Source organism: Hakea prostrata, chromosome 10, assembly GCF_041222555.1.
Source record: "Hakea prostrata isolate BN-2017 chromosome 10, UWA_Hpros_2, whole genome shotgun sequence".
Taxonomy (NCBI): domain Eukaryota; kingdom Viridiplantae; phylum Streptophyta; class Magnoliopsida; order Proteales; family Proteaceae; genus Hakea; species Hakea prostrata.
This window is the reverse complement of record NC_142609.1, coordinates 28,867,611-28,887,031: the sequence shown is the minus strand read 5'-3', so window position 1 is coordinate 28,887,031 and position 19,421 is coordinate 28,867,611. Positions and strand designations below refer to the sequence as shown.

Here is a 19,421-nt window from a genome sequence, read left to right as displayed (position 1 = left end):
AAATGCTGATTCTGTTCTATCCTTCCCAACTGGGCCAAGAGAGAAGCCCACTGAGATGGGTCAACGATAGGTGCCGGTGGGGCCCTCCTACGACGGGAAGGCTCACCCTCCTCCAAGTGGCGCCGCCCCTGGGGCCTACCTTCCTCGCCATCGGCGAGTAGGGCCCATCCTGAATACCCATCTGTGAGAGAAGCCTTCTCCCAATATTTTCCCCCATGTTCATCCTTAACTCATCGGTAATGGTAAAATCCACCCCAAAGTACCTAAAAATAAGGGTCAAGAGATGCCCGTACCCAAGGTTGCGAAAATCGGGATTTAGCACCCGTTGAATCATGGCACGCTGTATGATGTATGCCAAGTCAATGGGATACCCCACATAGAGTGCAAAGGTGATGAAAGCCTGCATGATGGATATTTCATCTTGATGCCCAGCCTTGGGCAAGATGTTGAGGCTTACGATGCGAGAGATAAGTCTAGGGGAACAGAGCATGTCCTTACCCCTCCACACGTGATGTCACATCCCCCCAGCCGGTACCCTAACTGGCATACCCGGGAGTGTGATCCACAGCCCCGAAGATCAAGTATCGAGGAAATCATCCTCCCACATATACAATAACATAATCATAAACAGGAAATAAATCAAGTTTTAATATTATAAACAAGGTTCAAAACAAGAAATGAACAATCAGTATAATCAGAGTGCGGAAAGATACCAGATATCCAATAATATCAAAAAGGAGTAAAGTGAGGCGAAAACTCACTTTACCAAAAATAGCGGAACGTAGTATGAAAATCAAAAGGGATTACAACTGAAACAATTGTACTAAGAAATAAACTAAGATCAAGCGTCTTCAAGTTTATAGATAACGTCTTCATAAGTATGGACTTCATCAATCCAATGAATCCGTTCTAACTCTATGCCATTCTCAAAAGTAGTACGCAGCTTGATCCGCCGAGGGATCATCAGAGTAAGCTTGATCGTTGCCAGCACCTTGCGTGTAATACGCTTCATCAGCTTGTGCCATTGTCTTGCTTGTCATAATACTCTACTCTCGGATAATCTAACAAGAAAATGTACAAAAAGGAATGAGTTTCGAAGAAACTCGAAGGCAAGTTAATCCATAACATCATAGATAACATGTGGCAAAACATAACATGATGCAATGCAGTATGAAACAAGTAATGAATGTATGCATCTAACTCTATGTATGCTGGTCTCTATGGTAGACATGCTTTAAGTCATAGCACCGTACTTCTTTGGGAAGGTCCGCTCACATCCTCAACCATTTAAGATATCTTGGATTCTCTCACGGATCATTTCACCGATCTTGAGCAGCCGGTTGGTAATGGGTCCTTCATCCCTCAGGACAAACCATGGCAGGGGGTTAAGTCAACACACTCTCTCACAACCATTTGGCATAATCGGCGCATGTCGGGGAAAAGCCTAGCCCAATGCAAGTCATCTACTCGGTTACATCAACTCGAGTCCAGATACTTCCATTCCTCGTCCCTGACGATCCTTTCCGGTATCCTTTCCACTAGAGTCCTAATAGTCCCTGACTACGGACTCATCAACCCTATTGGTTATCCACATATGGTAAATGGGAAGCTCTCATGTCCCCTCACTGATCATTTCACCGGTCTTGAGCGCCCATGAGCCCAAGTCTAGCCATATGCAACCCTCCAATAAATAGCCTCTTTCGAGTATCCATAATGTGATCCATGTCCTCTCACGGATCTTTTCACCGGTCTTGAGCGCCCACGAATCCCCATTGCTACCACGGGTCATTCGGTCTCAATACCCTTCCGATTCGGGTCTGATATAACAGGGGTATATCCTAGCCAAACACTACTAGACAGCCCTAGGTATGACATCCATTGATTCGGGAAAGCGTCGATGGGCATCTTCGGAGAACATCCCATACTATTCCCTCCGATGTCCAAGGACGGAAGTGTCAAAAGGACAACTTCCCAATCCCAAACCAAACTTAGGCAAACACATTCTCAGATCAGTCATAACATATACAACCAACAGTTCATCATATACAAGAGAATGTAAAAGCAAAATTAGATTAGGCAATAATAGGTAATTCATATAACATGAAAAATGAAAAAGATAATATAAACAAGTGCTACTGATCTCACAGTAAGAGATCAGAATTAAATTATAATAACAGTAAGTAATCTCATAGTTTCATAAGGTAGAAACCAGAGAACAAGTAATCTATGTAGTTAAGGAATTAACTGTCCTTACCTTGATTATCGAAGAATATGATCCAAAACCAAAGAGAGCAACTCCAAACTTAGCAAATAGACTCCTAACAATCATAGATACAACACTAGGGAAGATGCCTAAAAGATTAGAGAGAAAACGAATCAATTCGGGCGAAAAATGAAGCTACTGACTCCTTTGGTCGAGTGCTTGGTAGACTGACCCAGTCGACCAAGCAAGTCGGTCGGAATTGTCATTGCTTTGGCCATAACTTCCTCGTTTGAAGTCGGAATGATCCGGAATTCGAAGGGGAACTTCCTAAGGTATATTAGGATCATATAGGAAGATAAAAACATCAAGTCATGGGGAAAATTTGGGTTCTTGATTTAACCAAAGAATTTAGGGTTTCAACCTTATGGTTCCCATAAAAAGGTTGAGATCACAGAATGAAAGAAAATTAAATAATTGGCCAAAGGCAATAAGAAAATCATAGGAAAACTAATTTAGGTTACTAGAAATATTACCCATGAGGTTTCCCTCGCATGGGAGGTTAACAAGAGTTTCCAGAACTCCAACAAGGATTAGGGTTTCAAGAAAATCTTCGGCTAGGGTTGAGATCATGATGATGATCATAGATCTCAAAGAAACGAAGGAGATCACGAAGGGATGGTTGCAAGGATGCAACATCAACTTCCTGATCTCAATCAAGAACAAGATCAAGAAAAAAAATTAATAATTCAGAAGATATACTAACCTTGAATTGTAAGAACAGAGAAGAGAGGTTTCAGATCTGCAGAGGAATCTTCGAAATCACCAGAGAGAGTTTCGGAGAGGTCTTCTCACGTTCACAAAGTGTTTAGGAGGCAGCCGTAACAAAGAAATACGAAGTAGGATTTAAATAAGAGTGAAAAAACCCTAAAATTACAATTTCTCGGATTTCACCTTCCTTTGGTCGAGTGCTTGGTCAAGTGGCCCACTCGACCAGTCAGTTGACCAAGGCAGACAGTAAGGAATAATCAGGGATTTGGAGGATCAAATGGGCTTTAAACCTTATGGGCTTTTGCATACACATCCAGTAACAAGTCAAGTGTGAAGAATTACCTTCAAACCAAGTCAGATAATACTCCAAGTCCTTCATCTAATCTCATCTTCAGACAACTGCGCTTCCTTTCCAAATCTACACAGACATCCAAGTATGGAACTCCATCAACAACATCCATGGGTTCAGAGTCAAACACCATGTCTTCTACTGAGATGGCCCATAGTTGGCTTCTTTCTTTACTCCGGGTCTTCGGACCTAAAAACAACCAGGTTACCGGGTCAAGGTCAGGGTTAGATTAGGGCTGGGTTTCACACGTGATCTCACTCCCGATCGCATAACATCGAGAATATGAGAAACTTCTCGGTGTAGTGGATTGAGTCATCCCCACCACCGGGTGGAATCCACCTCATCTCATCAGGAATATGCGGTACCCCCAAGATAGTAGCTAGTGATTCAATGTCAAATTCAATGAACGTACCTCGTACCCAAGACCAGCCAAAAAGCACTATGTCGCCGTTGTTGCCTAAGACCTCGGCGAATGTAAGGTTGCTATAAAAATACCGGATGAGATCGGGATAAGCCGGCTCATCCAAATCAAGCATGCAGCCCATACTCTATGGATCGGTGTTGGAAGAAATCATTGTACAGTTGCTCTGCCTCTACCGTGCGGAATAGGTCAGGCTATTGGATTCCCCGACCTCATCCTTGACCTGCACCGGGCCTGCCCATGTGTCCTCGACCACCACCTCGATGAGCCATCTGAAACTTTAAAAAAAAATTAAAAAAGAATTTAAGTGATGTGAATAGTGTTTTTTTGCAAAAATTCGCATGTTGTCATGGGAAAAAGTGCAGATCTGAGAAAAAAATTATGGGAAAGTGAAGAGAATGTCGCGAGCGTTACGAATCTACAAAAATATTTGAAATGTCGCGGACGAAAATGCTGGAAAACATAAATCTAGCCGAAATCTCACAAAAATGGTATGAGGAGAGAGCTTACCTGTGTTTTCGCGGACGAAATGCTATTAAATCTTGCGTTCGGGCGTCGTACGCGACTAGATCTAGGCGTGAATGTGGAAGGTTGCAACCAAAAGTGAAGAAAAAAAAAAAAAAGCAAAGAGAGATTGTGGAGAGATCGTAAAAAGTGAGAAAAAAATTGGTGAAAAGTGATTTTCTGGGTTGGGCGGTCATAAAAGACCCCCAAACCCGTTTGGGCTCAGCTAGGCAACGCAGCGCACGCGGTGCTGCGCAGCGGCGGCCGCGCCCGTGAAGCGGAGAGCGCGGGGCTGGGGTCTGGGGTCTGGATGACCAGATCAGCCGACCGGTCACTCAACCGGCCGACCGACCGGTCCTTCTCGGGTCTCTGATAAACAATTACAATTTTTTTATCAGAGGCAGGGAACACCCGGTCTAGCTGGCGGTCTGACGTGCGACCGGCCCGACCCCCCTGACCAAAAAAAAAATTTTAAAATTAAAAATAAAAAAAATCAAATAAAATTTTGGTGTCTTTTGAACATTTGTTTAATGGTTAAACGCTTGTTTATACTTCAAATGCTTGGATTTTTTTTTTCTTCTTTCTTTTGAATTACATACTAGAGATGGATGTTTTAAACTTGTGCTTTTGTGAAATTTAAAAATAGATAAAAAAAATTGATGAAATTTTATGGTCTTGCCAGGATGGTCAATTTGAGGAACCGAGCCGTTGGAAATGGGAGTGGCGTAGGCCAAGCAAGTGGTTCAAGCCATGAAGAAGGGAGTGGAATTCCTCCACCAACTTCTGAGATACCCCTCCCTCCAAGTGGTGGCTTGCCAAATGCTCCACCATTGGCCACAACTCAGGATGTGTTCAACATCATGACGAACATGATGCAGCAACAACAAACTCAGATCAATGCGCTCATGCAAGGAGTTGTGGCTATAGGGAACAGGCCGGCACCTCAAGCTCATGGTTTTGGAACCTCCGCTCAGGGAGGGAATGATGGGACTTTTGGTTTGGTATCTCACAGCAAACTAATGGAGCAATTCCTCAAGCTTCGTGTCCCAGCATTCACAGGGATCACAAAGGATGTCTTGTTCCCAAATAAATGGTTGAGAGAAATGGAGAAAACCTTCCGTCACTTAAGGTGTGATGAAGAACAGAAGATAGTATGCGCGGAACAAAGGCTCCAACATGAGGCGGATGCGTGGTGGAACGCCACACTCTTGGTGGCACAGCATCCAGTGATCACTTGGGAAATTTTCAAAAAAGCTTTTTGTCAAAACTACTTCCCTGTGTCAATAAGAGACTCCAAGGAAGCTGAATTCATCGCACTTCAGCAAGGACCTCTCTCTGTTCTTGATTATCAGCAGAAGTTCGAGGAGCTCTTCTTCTTTGCTCCGATTTTTATGAGGGCTGACTTGGAGAAAGCCAAGAAATTTTCGAAGGGTTTGAGGCCAACCATCAGAACCTATATGGCCATACAACCTATCGTGAATTATGCTCAAGTGGTGCAAGCAGCGAAGAAGATTGAAGAGTGTGAAAGAGAAACCTACCATATGCAGAGGAGCCTAGCTAATAAGGGTCCCAATCCTTATGTGAGCAGAAATCAAGGGAGGTTCAGTAGGCCTTCACCTTACCCCACTCCGCAGTTTCAACCTAGAGGAGCAGGGTTTGGTAGTGGAATTAGCGGCGCACCTGTGAGGCCAGCTGGTACTACTCCACCATCAGGACCTATCTATGCAAATCCACGTCCTGTCCACGGTCCAAGGCCTGCTGGTACTACTCCACCATCAGAACCTATCTATGCAAATCCACGTCCTGTCCACGGTCCAAGGCCTGCTGCTCAACCCAATCTAGTTCGACGTCAAGGAGAGCTCATATGCTTCATCTGCAAGCAGCCCAGTCATATGGCTCGCTTTTGTCCACAGAAAGGAAGTCAGCCTAATACTTCTTTCAGCCACCTCGCCCTCCGAAGATGTATGTGTGCTGAACGGATAGACTAGAGTCATGATGTGGTGACAGGTACACTTCTTATTGCTTTGTATTATTTGACACTGGAGCATCACACTCATTCATTGCATCATCTTTTGTGAGGCGTACTTCTTTACCATCTAGTAAATTGTGTCATGAACTAGTGGTTAGTACACCTACTCAATCTCTAGTAAAACTTGATGAAGTAGTTGGACCTTGTTCTATAACTGTGGAAGGAAAAGATTTAGAGGCTCAACTTGTGAAATTGGAGATGAAGGACTTTGATGCTATCTTAGGTATGGAATGGCTGACAGCTCACAAGGCAGTCATCTCATGTTCTGAGAAGAAAGCCCAATTCCATCCAGTTGGTGACTCTGTTTTTGAGTGTCAAGGTGACATGGGAAAGCATTGTGAGAAAACTATAGTGGCGACACTCCAAGTCAAGGAATTGGTTGGAGGTGCTAAACTATGTTCTCTTATAGAGGATAAGAAGGAAGTGAAGCCCATTGGGGATATTGAAGTAGTGAAGAACTTCAGGGATGTGTTCCTTGATGAATTACCCAGACTACCCCCAGAAAGAGAGTTGGATTTTTCCATTGAACTAGTACCGGCCCACTCGTGTCCAAAGCTCCATCGGATGGCCCCCTAGAGTTGCAAGAACTTCAAGATCAACTAAATGAATTCGGAAGAGGTTTCATCCAGCCTAGTGTACTCCTTGGGGAGCTCCTGTTGTTCGAAGAAAGGATGGAAGCATGAGGCTCGTTTGCTCGAGAGTTGAACAAACTAACCATCAAGAATAGGTATCCCTTACCAAGAATTGATGATTTGTTTGACCAATTGAAGGGAGCCTCGGTATTCTCCAAGATTGACTTAAGGTCGGGATATCACAACTAAGAGTGAAGGCATGTGACACCTACAAGACAGCTTTTAGGACTCGATATGGCCTTCATTCAGGTGATGCCATTTGTCTTACTAATGCCCTGCTGTTTTCATGACTTGATGATAGGATATTTCATGATGTATTAGATAAATTTATAATAGTCTTTATTGATGACATCTTGATTTATTCTAAGGATGAGAAGGAACATGCAAAACACTTGAGTTTGCTTCAAAGATTGAGGCGAAACTTATCGTTTTCCAAGTGTGGTTCCTTTCCAAGTGGTATTCTTGGTCATGTTGTTCCGATGGATCAAGGTGGACCCGATAAGGTCAAGGCAATGGCGGTTCCCGAATTAGAAATTTCTGGACTTCGGATACATAGGAGATTCATTGAGAACTTCTCTAGATTATCCGCCCCAATGACAAGATTGCAAGGAAGGGTGTAAAATTCATGTGGGTGGTCTTGGAAAGGAACTCCAAGGTTGAAGAAGAGGTTGACCAATGCACCGCTTGCGTCCCGATAACTCGGAGGATGACGTTCCCATGCATCAAGGTCGGTCTTGGTTGTGTTTGATGCAACATGGGAAGGTAGTAGCCATGCATCACGACAACTCAAGGAATATGAACACAACTACCCCACTCATGACCTCGGTTGGCCGTGGTCTTCGCTGAAGATATGGCCCACTACCTTTATGGAGAGAAGATTGTCATTTTTACCGACCACAAAAGTTTAAAATACTTCTTCACCCAGAAGGAGTTGAATATGAGGCAACGTCGGTGGTTGTAGTTGGTGAAGGACTACGATTGCGATATCCAATACCACCCGGGTAAAGCAAATGTGGTGGCCGATGCTTTGAGTAAGAAGAGCACCCGAGAAGTGTTTGATCTCAATGCAGTTAGCAAGCCTTTGTTGAACTCCATCATGGGTTTGGAATTGGAGATTTTGCCGGAAGGGTCTAATGTTATCGTTGCCGCTTTGTCAGCAAGGCCTACCCTTAGAGATAGAATCATTACTTTGCAGCCCTCGGATCCTTTGTTGCAAGAAAAGCTAGAGAATATTTCTTTGGATCCTCAAGAGGTAATTGATTTCTCCTTATCTTCCGATAATGCCCTAATGTACAGGGGAAGAATATGTGTACCGACGAATGAAGATCTTAGAAAAGAAATTTTGGGTTAAGCACATCACTCCGTGTTCACCGTGCATCCCGGTAGCACCAAGATGTACAAGGATTTGAAGGAGCACTATTGGTGGGTTGGTTGGAAAAGTGATGTTGAAGACTTTGTGGCCAAGTGTGGGACTTGCCAAAGGGTAAAAGCCGTTCAACAACCATCTGCGGGTCTTTTACAACCACTTTAGGTGCCGAGTTGGAAGTGGGAGGACATTATGATGGACTTTGTCATGGGTTTTCCTGGAACCAACAAAGGAAATGACACAGTGTGGGTAGTAGTTGATAGACTGACGAAGTCGGCACACTTTATTCCTATGAAAATTACCTTCACCATGGATAAATTAGCAAAGTTATATGTGGATAACGTGGTGAGGTTACATGGTGTGCCGGTGAGTATTGTGTCGGATCATGATCCAAGGTTTACATCAAGGTTTTGGAAGAGTCTGCAAAAAGCTTTGGGTACCCAACTGAACTTGAGCACTGCTCATCATCTCCAAACGGATGGACAGTCTGAAAGAACCATCCAAATCTTGGAGGACATGCTTCGTGCTTGTGTAGTTGACATGAGTGGAAGTTGGGATGAACACTTAGCATTGGTGGAGTTCGCTTACAACAACAACTACCAGTCTACCATTGGCATGGCACCGTTCAAGGCTTTGTATGGACGGACATGTAGAACTCCCCTCTACTGGGATGAAGCTGCAGAATGAAGAGTTTTGGGCCCTGAGTTGATAGAAGCCACTGGAGCTATGGTTGACTTGATTAGAGAAAGAATCAAGGCAGCTCAATCTAGGCAGAAATCCTATGCAGACAAAAGAAGGATAGACCTTGAATTTTGAGTAGGAGAAAGGGCCTTTCTAAAGGTCTCACCAATGAGAGGTGTGATGAGATTCAATATCAAAGGGAAGCTCAGTCCAAGGTATATTGGCCCTTTCGAGATTTTAGAGAAAGTGGGACCGGTTGCATACCGGTTAGCCCTTCCAACATCCTTGTCAGGTGTACACAATGTATTCCATGTTTCTATGCTTCGTCAATGCATAGAGAACCCGGAACACCTGTTACCTCAAGAACCTAAAGGATTGAGTGCTGAGTTGTCTTATGAAGAAGAAGCCGCTGAGATACTGGACCGGAAGGACAAGCAACTCCGAAATCGAACCATTCCATTGGTGAAGATCTGGTGGAAGAATCACACAGTTGAAGAAGCCTCGTGGGAAAAAGAAGATGAAATGCGAGAGAAGTATACTGTCCTCTTTGGCGCCTCAGGTATGTCAATTTCGAGGACGAAATTTCTTTCAAGGGGGGAGGAATGTGAAATCCCCCGGATTTCTAACCCGTTAATCCATGTATGTTTTCAGGACCACGAACCCGGGCCTCAAGTCGACGACAACTGTGGGCCATCCGAGTCGAGCCCGAAGTTTCGGGAGTGGACCCAATGCAAGTGAGTGACCCTAATGATGACTTGACACCTCTTATGGAATTTAAGAGGAGGGAGAAGTTTAGTCATGAAGGTTTTAAAAGGTGATATTGGCACGTCCATAAAACGATGATGGAGAATCCAAATGACGAGGTATTTTCACCCATGATTAGATCTTTGAAAGACCTTTCTAACAAGCCAAAGATCTCCCAATTTGGACCTTGTTTGACCCTCCAAAACACCAGTCGATCGACCGGTTGAACGGCCGGTTGACCGCCCCCAGCCCATTCGGGGCAGAATCGGGTTTTTCACTCTTAAACCCTATTTTTAAGCCCTCTTTCACTCATACTCGAATCTTACATTGCTAGTACGAGGCTGAGGCTCAAGGAGGAGGAGAAACCAAGGGAGAAGAAGGTTCTCAACCTTTCGGAAGTGTGCCGACACCCGGATCTTTGCGGAATCCTTAGGAAAGGTCAGATTCTTCAAATCCTCTTCTTTGGGCTTAGTTTTAGGAGTAGTTTTTCGCAATGAATGTTGGATTCGAGTAGTTGTAACATGATAGGTGTTTTGAATGCTTGCAAATAGTTCCATTTATGTTCCTCTTTGGTTTGTGTGTGATTTATGCGAGTCATTGCAAACGATTTTGCATTTTGGCTCTCAGACCCAGACGAGAGCACTAGCGAGAGCCAAAATTTGGGGCTTTTTGATTGAAGTGGAATTTGATCAAATTGAAGTTACCGTTAGAACCCTTTTTCTGCCAAAAAGGCATTCCCAAAGTTTCGTTTCGATTCAACTTCTAATCGATAACAAAATATTGATATTTCGCCGAAAATAGGTCTAAAACGGCGGGTTTGAGCATAATCGTCAGATTGGGTTTTGTTGGGTAATCTTAGGGACTCTTTTGAAACCCATATGATTTCTAATATGTATATATTAATCTTCTTGTGTGATTAGGAGATTTTGTGAGTTAATCGCCTACTCTTGTGACCGAAATCGGTGAATTTTAGAAAGGAATCAAATTGGAAGGTGAGGATTGACTAACCATGTTGTGTATTATTAAATGTCATTATTTTGTATTTATTTAGTAATACAAACCTCTCTAAATTGTTAGCCACCAATATATACTTGTGTGTGACTTTGCACGAACGGAAGGTAAGCTTGATGTTGAATGTTATTCTTTATTCGAAACTTTATATTGATGATGTGTATACGACATGAGAGCATATGTGATGGATGATGTAGAATGTGATTATTCTTCTCAATTGATCTTGTCAACTGGGGTTGTGGGTTCGCCCATTGCCTTAGTGACCCCATGTGATGGTACCTATATTTAAATTGCATAAATGATAGGTGTCTAGAAGTGTTGGGCTAGGAATCCTTATGAGTACTACTACCCTTCCGGTAGGGGTATTGAAGCCGGTTAACCCGTGACGCTAGTGACTGGGTCCTGGATGTCGAACACGCCCACTATCATCATAGAGTGGTAGAGTTGCATATAATATATAAGGGCTCCTGGACGCTCAAGACCGGTAACCAATCCGTGAGAGGGCATGGAGAGCATCCTATATATTATATGTGGACAACCACTGGGTTAAGGAATGGGGTCCAACAGATGCCTCCCGTTGAGGATTCCATTCATAGGTGGGAAGATATCAAACCAAAAGGGCACTAGGCATGAGGGGAGATATCTGTACCATATGTAGTACGAGACCGTATGACCTTGCACTGGGCTAGGATTATCATTGGCACGCGCCAAATCTCATACCAAACGGTGATGTGAGAGAGTGATGACTTATACCCCAACCATGGATCGACAGGACTTTACCCATTAACCGCGGAGAACCCAATAGACGTCTCTTGTTGAGGGAGAGTGACTGAGACCGCCCAAAGGAGATTGGTGTTTATACTTAAAGCGTGTCTACCATAGAGACTACATGATTGAGTTAGGAATATCATATCATAATCTTACATTATTTTGGCCATATTGTTAATCACATACTTATCTTATATTTATGATGTGGAAATGATGGATGAATGCATGACATGGATGTTAGTTAACTTCACTGAGTTCTATGAAATCACTCCTTTATTTGTGTATATTTTAGACTTCTCTACAGGTTATGAGGACCTCACCCCCGTGGAGGATCCTTCGGTGGGTGATTTCCATGAGAGCATGATCAGGGAAGAGGTGGATGCGCATGATGCGTCATGCTCCTATCTGGATTGTTCTTATGGAGTCGATTTCCATTAGAATATTCTTTAGAGGCTTCCGCTACGAACAAACTATGGACTTTCTTTTAAACTCTGATGTTTATGACTTTGGATTCTAAACCTTGGATGATTGTAATCGATATTTAGGATTTTGGACTTTAATACTTGAACTTGATTATTTTTGTCCTTTTAATTTTGTTATATCATGTGTTGTATGGAATTGTCACTGAACCTAGGTCTTGCGGTGTATCACCCCCACGGGTATTCGGGTATGACCGGATCCGGCTGGGTGGGGTGTGACAAGCACCACATCATTTGCATGTGAGAATAGGCTGAGACTTCTTAAGAATCTTCTAAGCCAAACTACCTCTTGAAAAGTAGCTGAGCATGCAACATACTCAACCTCCATTGTGGACAAAGCAATGCATGTTTGCTTCTTGATGCTCCAAGTAACAGCTCCACCTCCAAGGGCAAAAGCATAACCTGAGGTAGACTTTCGCTCATCCTGATCACTATCCTAGTCAGCATCGCTGTAACCTCACAACCTCAAATCTGAGCCACTATATGTGAACATGAGATTTGTCATCCCAATAAGGTAAAGGAAAATTCTTTTAACTGTCTAACAATGGGTAAGTCCTGGGTTACTCTGGTAACAACTGACCATCCCAACAGCATAGCAAATATTTGGGCACGTGTACATCATCACGTACATCAGACTACCAACCGCAAAAGCATAGGGTACTCTTGGCATTTGATTTTTCTCTTCTTCATTCTTAGGGCATTTATCTAGGCTCAGCCTGCACGCTTTATCCATTGGTGTGTCAATGGACTTAGAATTTTGCATGTGGAATCGTTCAAGGACTTTCTCTAAGTAAGTTTGTTGAGATAAACCAAGGAAAGTCTTTAAGTGATTCCTCACTATCTTGATGCCTAACACAAAGTTGGCTTCACTCATGTCCTTCATCTCAAATGTGGAGGACAGCCACTCTTTAGTGTCGACAATCATGTCAATGTCATTCCCTGCTAAAAGGATATCATCAACATATAAAGAGAGAACTAAGAATCCTTTCTTGGACCATTTTATATACACACAATGATCTTATTCAATCACATCAAAGCCATTCAAACTTACACCATGATGAAATCTAAAATACCATTGTCTGGATGCTTGTTTGAGGCCATATATAGAACGTTTTAGTCGGCAAACTTTGCGCTCATGTCCCTTGGACTCAAAACCCACAGGTTGATCCATATAGATCTCTTCGTCCAGTTCTCCATTGAGAAATGATGTTCCAACGTCCATTTGAAAGAGTTCTAGATCTAGTCTTGCCATAATGGGACTATATAAGACGAATGGATGCAATCCTCACCACAAGGGAGAATGTCTCATCATAGTCCACACCCTCTCTTTGGGTAAAGCCTTTCACCACAAGTCATGCCTTATATTTCTCAATTGATCCATTGGCCTTGCGCTTAACCTTAAGAACCCATTTGGTCCCAATAGTTTTGCAATTAGGTGGAGGATCAACTAACTCCCAGATTTGGTTCTTGTTGGTTAAAATAACACCATATATCTTAATTTTATTAATTGATAGGGGAAAGTTTCTTGCCTGGATTCGCTTTCCTAAATATAGAATTACTGCAGCGTAAGTAATCTGGATTCCACGTCCTCGCTCCTCCACCAAAGCTTCACCGGTGTGATTTCACAATCTCTAAGAAAGGGAATAAATTCCACAACCCAAATGCCATGGAAGGATGGTATATAGATCTAAAACAAGGAAACCCCTTTCTTGCATTTCTAGGAGAAAGGGAGAGAGAGAGATGGGAGCTGCCTTTCTCTTGAAAAAATCTCATGCACGAATAATGTCACTCAAGTGATACGGTGATACGGTGGTTACAAATATAAAACCCTATATTTTGTAACCGCCCTAAAAGGGAATTTCCAACTTTTTCCTTGGGCATATAATTTATTAATAAAATAATTAATAAAACCCAACATCTCGCACTTGCACAAGGGCAAGTGTTAATCTCTCTGTCACAGTGCGTCGCAGACACACACGTATATCCCAGATATAGACATTCAATATCTCTATCACAGTGTGTCCTAGACACACTGTGTATCACAGATATACATATATTGATCTCTTTGCTATGTATCCCAAATACATAGACCACTTGTGTCCCAGACACTAACATCCACAAGTCATATTGACAAAATGGGTTGTGCGACTGGTGATATACCTGCACGAGTGAGCCCCAAACTAGAAACCTTCCTAGAAGGCCAGAATGGCACATCACTCAAAAAAACACATCAAATAAGCATTAGTTTACCAAAGTGTCCTAGGTTTATCAAACTCACCAGACCAAAGGTATCTCGATCCCTCTAAGAGATCACCTTCTTCTCCTTAAAATGTTCACTACTATAACACATATAATTTGTGCCAGCAAACACTTTTAGGGTGCAGTTGAATCAAACCTTTCCTTTCACCCCAGACCATCACTACACTTAGGATTGAATCCTTTCTTGGTAATGCCCTTTTAGGTCGAATCAATCATGACCATAGGTAACACACCAAAGTAGCCACATCAACCCTTTGTTTCATGATGTCGTCGAAAGTCACTAAGAACACTAACGAACCATAAAGTCCCAGGACTCACACAATGAGAGGAGCAGGGATCCATCCTCTCATTACCAATGATCTCTAAGCACACATAGTATGATATACGTGCTATGGTGGAGCATTCTATAAACAATAGAATATATGTCCCTCTCAACACCATACAGGTCTTAGTCTAGTCACAACCTCTTGCGCCTAACCCGAGTTTCTTTATTGTCGCCACCCTAGCGCCGCATAAAGTACTCGCACATGGCTCCTATAGGCAACATGAATAGTGGGAACATTCATGTCGATTCTTCAAAATAGAGAAACTCATCTTGATTCCAAATTAAGGCGACATCATAATTATGAATTGACCTACACAAAGTCATTCACAATTCGTCTCATCTCTGCTTGCCTCCAAGGCGCCAGAGGCAAATGCTCGTGTGAGTGAGCCATTCTCTTGCCTATTGACATATCTCGTTTTATGCTAGGAGAACACAATCACACAGAAAGTGAAAAATAAATGTTGGAATGAACTCATATTACTCAATAATAAGAAAGTTTCAGTACAAAGGTAAGTCACAATCTACGCAAGCCCAAGGATTTTACATGAGAAATAAAAACATTCTTGGCTATAGGTTTGGTAAGAGGGTCAGCTACCATCTGATTAGTAAATATGTGCTTAAGTACAACTTTCTTCCATGATGTAATGTCTCTAACAAAATGATATCTCAGCTGCATATGTTTGGTCTTCCCATGATACTTGGGGTCCTTGACATAGCTAAGAGCTGCCGTACTATCACAGTAGACAAGGGCAGCCTCTTTGGATGTCATAACAAATCCATTATGTCGTAGGAATCTCCTCAACCAAACAATCTCCTGAACTATAGCTGAGCATGCCACATTATCTGCTTCCGTGGTCGAGAGTGATATACAAGTCTACACCATGAAATGGCCTCGCCATTCAACAAGAAAGCATATCCAGAAGTTGATTTGTGCTCATCAATATCTCCAGCCCAGTCAGCATCGCTATAGCCAACTAACCACAAATCCGATCCTTGGTCACACAACATGTAATTACTCGTTCCTCTCAGATATCTCAATATTATCTTGACAGCTTTCTAAGGCTCTATGGTTGGGTTTGATTGGTACCGACTAACCAAACCCACTGCATAACAAATATCTGGCCTAGTACCCATCATAGCGTACATAAGGCTACCCACTGCACTGGAATATGGAACTCTTTCTGTCTTGGTTTTCTCCTCTGGAGTCTTAGGACCCATATCAAGGCTCCATGCAAACCCTTCTCCACTAGAGTATCAATTGGTTTGTAGTTGTGCATCTGGAATCTTGTCAAGACTTTGTCAATATAGGTCTCCATTCAAAAAAGTAGTTTTTACATCCATCTGATAGAGCTCCAAGTCCAACTGAGCAACAATGGCTAGATTGAGGAGGATGGAGGCAAACCTAACCACAGGGGAAAAAGTTTTCTCATAATCAACGCCCTCTCGCAGGGTGTAGCCCTTAGCCACTAAACGAGCCTTGAATCTCTCAATAGATCCATCCATGTTTCTCTTGATCTTGAGAACCCATTTGTTTCCAATTGCTTTTCGGCCCGGTGGTAAGTCAACCAACTCCCATACATGATTAACTTCCATCGACTCCAACTCTTCCTCTATTGCTTTCAACCATTCCTTTGAGCTTGTCCTAACAAGAGCTTCCTGCATGCTCTTTGATTCATGCTCATCAAATGGAGCCATCTCACCTATCTATCTCTTCAGGAGTTACCATGTAGGCTTCATCCTTTATGTCGAAAGGTCGACGAGGAACTAGCCCGTGCCCACTACAGTGAAAGTGCATATCAGATTGCTCACCCTCTAAGGTAGCTATCACATTTGCATTCCCACTCCCACTAAGATCTTCTGGATGAACCCCAAGTTCATTTTCCAGAGTCTGAATCCCTGGAGTGACAAGATCACCATCTTTTATCTCAAAGAATTTCGATGATTCTTTGTTAACTCCTGAAAGAGATGGAAAAACATTCTCCAAGAATGTTGCATCCCTAGACTCAAGTTCCGTTCTCCTCTCACTCTCATCTAAACCAATGAAGACATGTCCCTTCGAGAGTTCAAAATATCTTACAAACATACACTTTCTTCCTTTAGGCCCAAGCTTCCCATATTGGTGAGAAGTAGAGTGAACTTATGCTGCACATCCCCATGTGCGCAAGTAACTTAAATCTGGCTTCCTTCCGGTCCACAACTCATATGGTGTGGAAGGAACCGGTTTGGTTGGAACTCGGTTGAGGATATAGGCCGCAGTCAGCAAAGCATCTCCCCAATAAGAGATGGGTAGGTTTGCCTACGTCATCATGGATCTCACCATGTCTAGCAATGTTCTATTTCTCCTCTCAGCAACCCCATTTTGCTATGGAGTCCCTGGAATAGTAAGTTGCCTAGATTCCCCTTTTCATCACACAACTCTTTGAACATATCGAAGAGATACTCACTACCTCTATCCGTTGTAAGAGCTTTAATCCTTTTATCTAACAGATTCTCAACTAAGCTCATGAATTTCTTAAAACACTCCAAAGCTTCTGACTTATGAGAAATTAGATTAATATTATCATACCATGTATAGTCATCTATGAATGTGATGAAATAAACATGTCCTTTTCTAGTATGCACATTCATGGGTCCACATGCATCTGAATGAATAAGTTCTAGAAGAAGAGAGGTTCTCAAAGCCTTTTTGAATGGTTTTCTAGTTGCTTTTCCTGCTAGACATGACTCACAGGTTGGCAAATCGAATAGTGAACCTTGGCCTAAGAGACCTTTTCTTGCCAACCTGTTCATCCTATCTAAGCCAATATGTCCTAGTCTAGCATGCCACATATTAGAATCAATACAGACAGTATTTTTGCAAACAAAAGCATTTCTAGAATTAGATAATTATCAGTTGTATCCAATACAATAAAACCATTATGAAGAAAACCATAACTATAAACTGTATCACCTAGATACAAAACTAAAGAATTGTTCTCAAATACAACTCTAAAACCATGTCTCAAAAGAAAAATAATAGAAGCAAGATTCCGCCGAATGTCTGGAGCATACAGCACATCATGGAGTAACAGCGTCCGGCCACCTCGCAAAACCAATTTGCATGTGCCTATGCCATGAACCTCCACACTTGAGCTGTTCCCCATCATTATTCTCCTGCTTCCTCTTGGAAAATGAGAGTATTCCACGAAGCTTGAGTGTTCCCTTATTATGTGTTTAATCACACCTGAATCAACAACCCACAAAAGATTTAGTTCAACAAGCATAGTAGAACTTGTTACATAATAAGATGAGGTATAACACACAGTACATACCTCATGCTTAGTGCAATCACGAGCAAAATGACCAAGCTTTCAGCAGTTGAAGCAAATCAAAGGTGATTTCTTCATGCCAACTCTAGTCCTTCTTGAACGCTTAGGGACATTCTTAAGTCTGTTCCCACCTTGGTTACTTTTCTTGGACCGCTAAGGTTAAGCTTTTTCTCTCTTGCGCTTAGAGCTAGTACCCTTACTAGTGCTAGCTTCAACGGCAAGTACTTCAGTATGAGGGGCATTGGCCAACATCCGATCCTCCTCTAGCTTAAGGTACTTGCCAACTTGATCAAAAGTCTTGACATCATCAACATGAGTCAAGAAGATCTTCATATGCTCCCAAGTCTTAGGCAATGACTTGATGCTATGAGGTGGTTCACACATAACACTTCTACCTCACCGGCTCCCACTAGGCCCCATTAGGCCCTCAATGCCCAAACATCACACAGATTGTCGGGCCATTGGTGTCTAGTAAGTTAGAAACACACTCTGAGCTGGACAGACCAAAAATCTCAAAAATTCCATCTCCCAGACGAACTAACGTCTAGTCCTTTGTGACCAGACGAACGACCATCTGCCCAGACTAAAATTCCACCTGAGCCACTGTGATCAGACCAATAGACGGATGGTTGTCTGGTCCACAGTGACCAAATGGCATCATTTCCTTGAACAATTTTTTTTTTAAAAAAAATTCCCAATACACATGAAAAAAATCCAGTAATCATTAAACAAAAATGCATTCTCATGGAATTTTTTTTCATAAGGGAAATCAAAGGATCCTCCCACTCGGATCTGAACAAAAAATAAGGGTTTTTAAAAAACCCTCTCAATTCTCCCATGGGATTCCTATTAAACCTTGGATCCTCCCATTGGGTCCATTCAAGAAAAAAAAACAATGGGGAGGAACTGAGAATAGTGAGAACCTCGGCTCTAATGCCAATGTTGGTTAAAATAACTCCATATATCGCAATTCAATTAATTGATAGGGGAAAGATCCTTACCTGGATTCGCTTTCCTAAATATAGAATTACTGCAACAGAAGTAATTTGGATTCCACGTCCTCATTCCTCCACCAAAGCTTCACTGGTGTGATTCCACAATCTCTAGGAAAGGGAATAAATTCCACAACCCAAATGTCGTGGAAGGATGGTATAGAGATCTAAATCAAGGAAACCCCTTTCCTGCTTTTCTAGGAGAAAGGGAGAGAGAGAGAGAGATGGGAGCCGCCTTTCTCTCGAAAAAATCTCACGCACGAATAATGTGATCTCCCAAGTGATCGGTGGTTACAAATATATAACCCTATATTTTTTAACCACCCTAAAAGTGAATTTCCAAGCATATAATTTATTAATAAAATAATTAATAAATCCCAACATTTTCCATAGAACTGAACTCATCTTCTATAGCAGCCAACCATTTGTCCTTAGCATGTGATGATAGCACTTCTTTTAAGGATGCAGGCTCCTCCTCATCAGGTAAGGCACACAAAAGGGCATCCCCTTCAATCTCAAATCGACGATAGGGAATAAGTCCTCTTGTGCTTCTAGGTTCATTGAGATCAAATTGGTTTATGG

The 19,421-nt window shown here is 42.4% G+C and overlaps 1 pseudogene; it reads left to right on the top strand.

Annotated features, from left to right (window-relative positions):
• The first annotated feature begins 8,998 nt into the window (after positions 1-8,998).
• LOC149002424 (uncharacterized) lies at positions 8,999-9,771 on the top strand (annotated as a pseudogene).
• Positions 9,772-19,421: the final 9,650 nt, after the last annotated feature.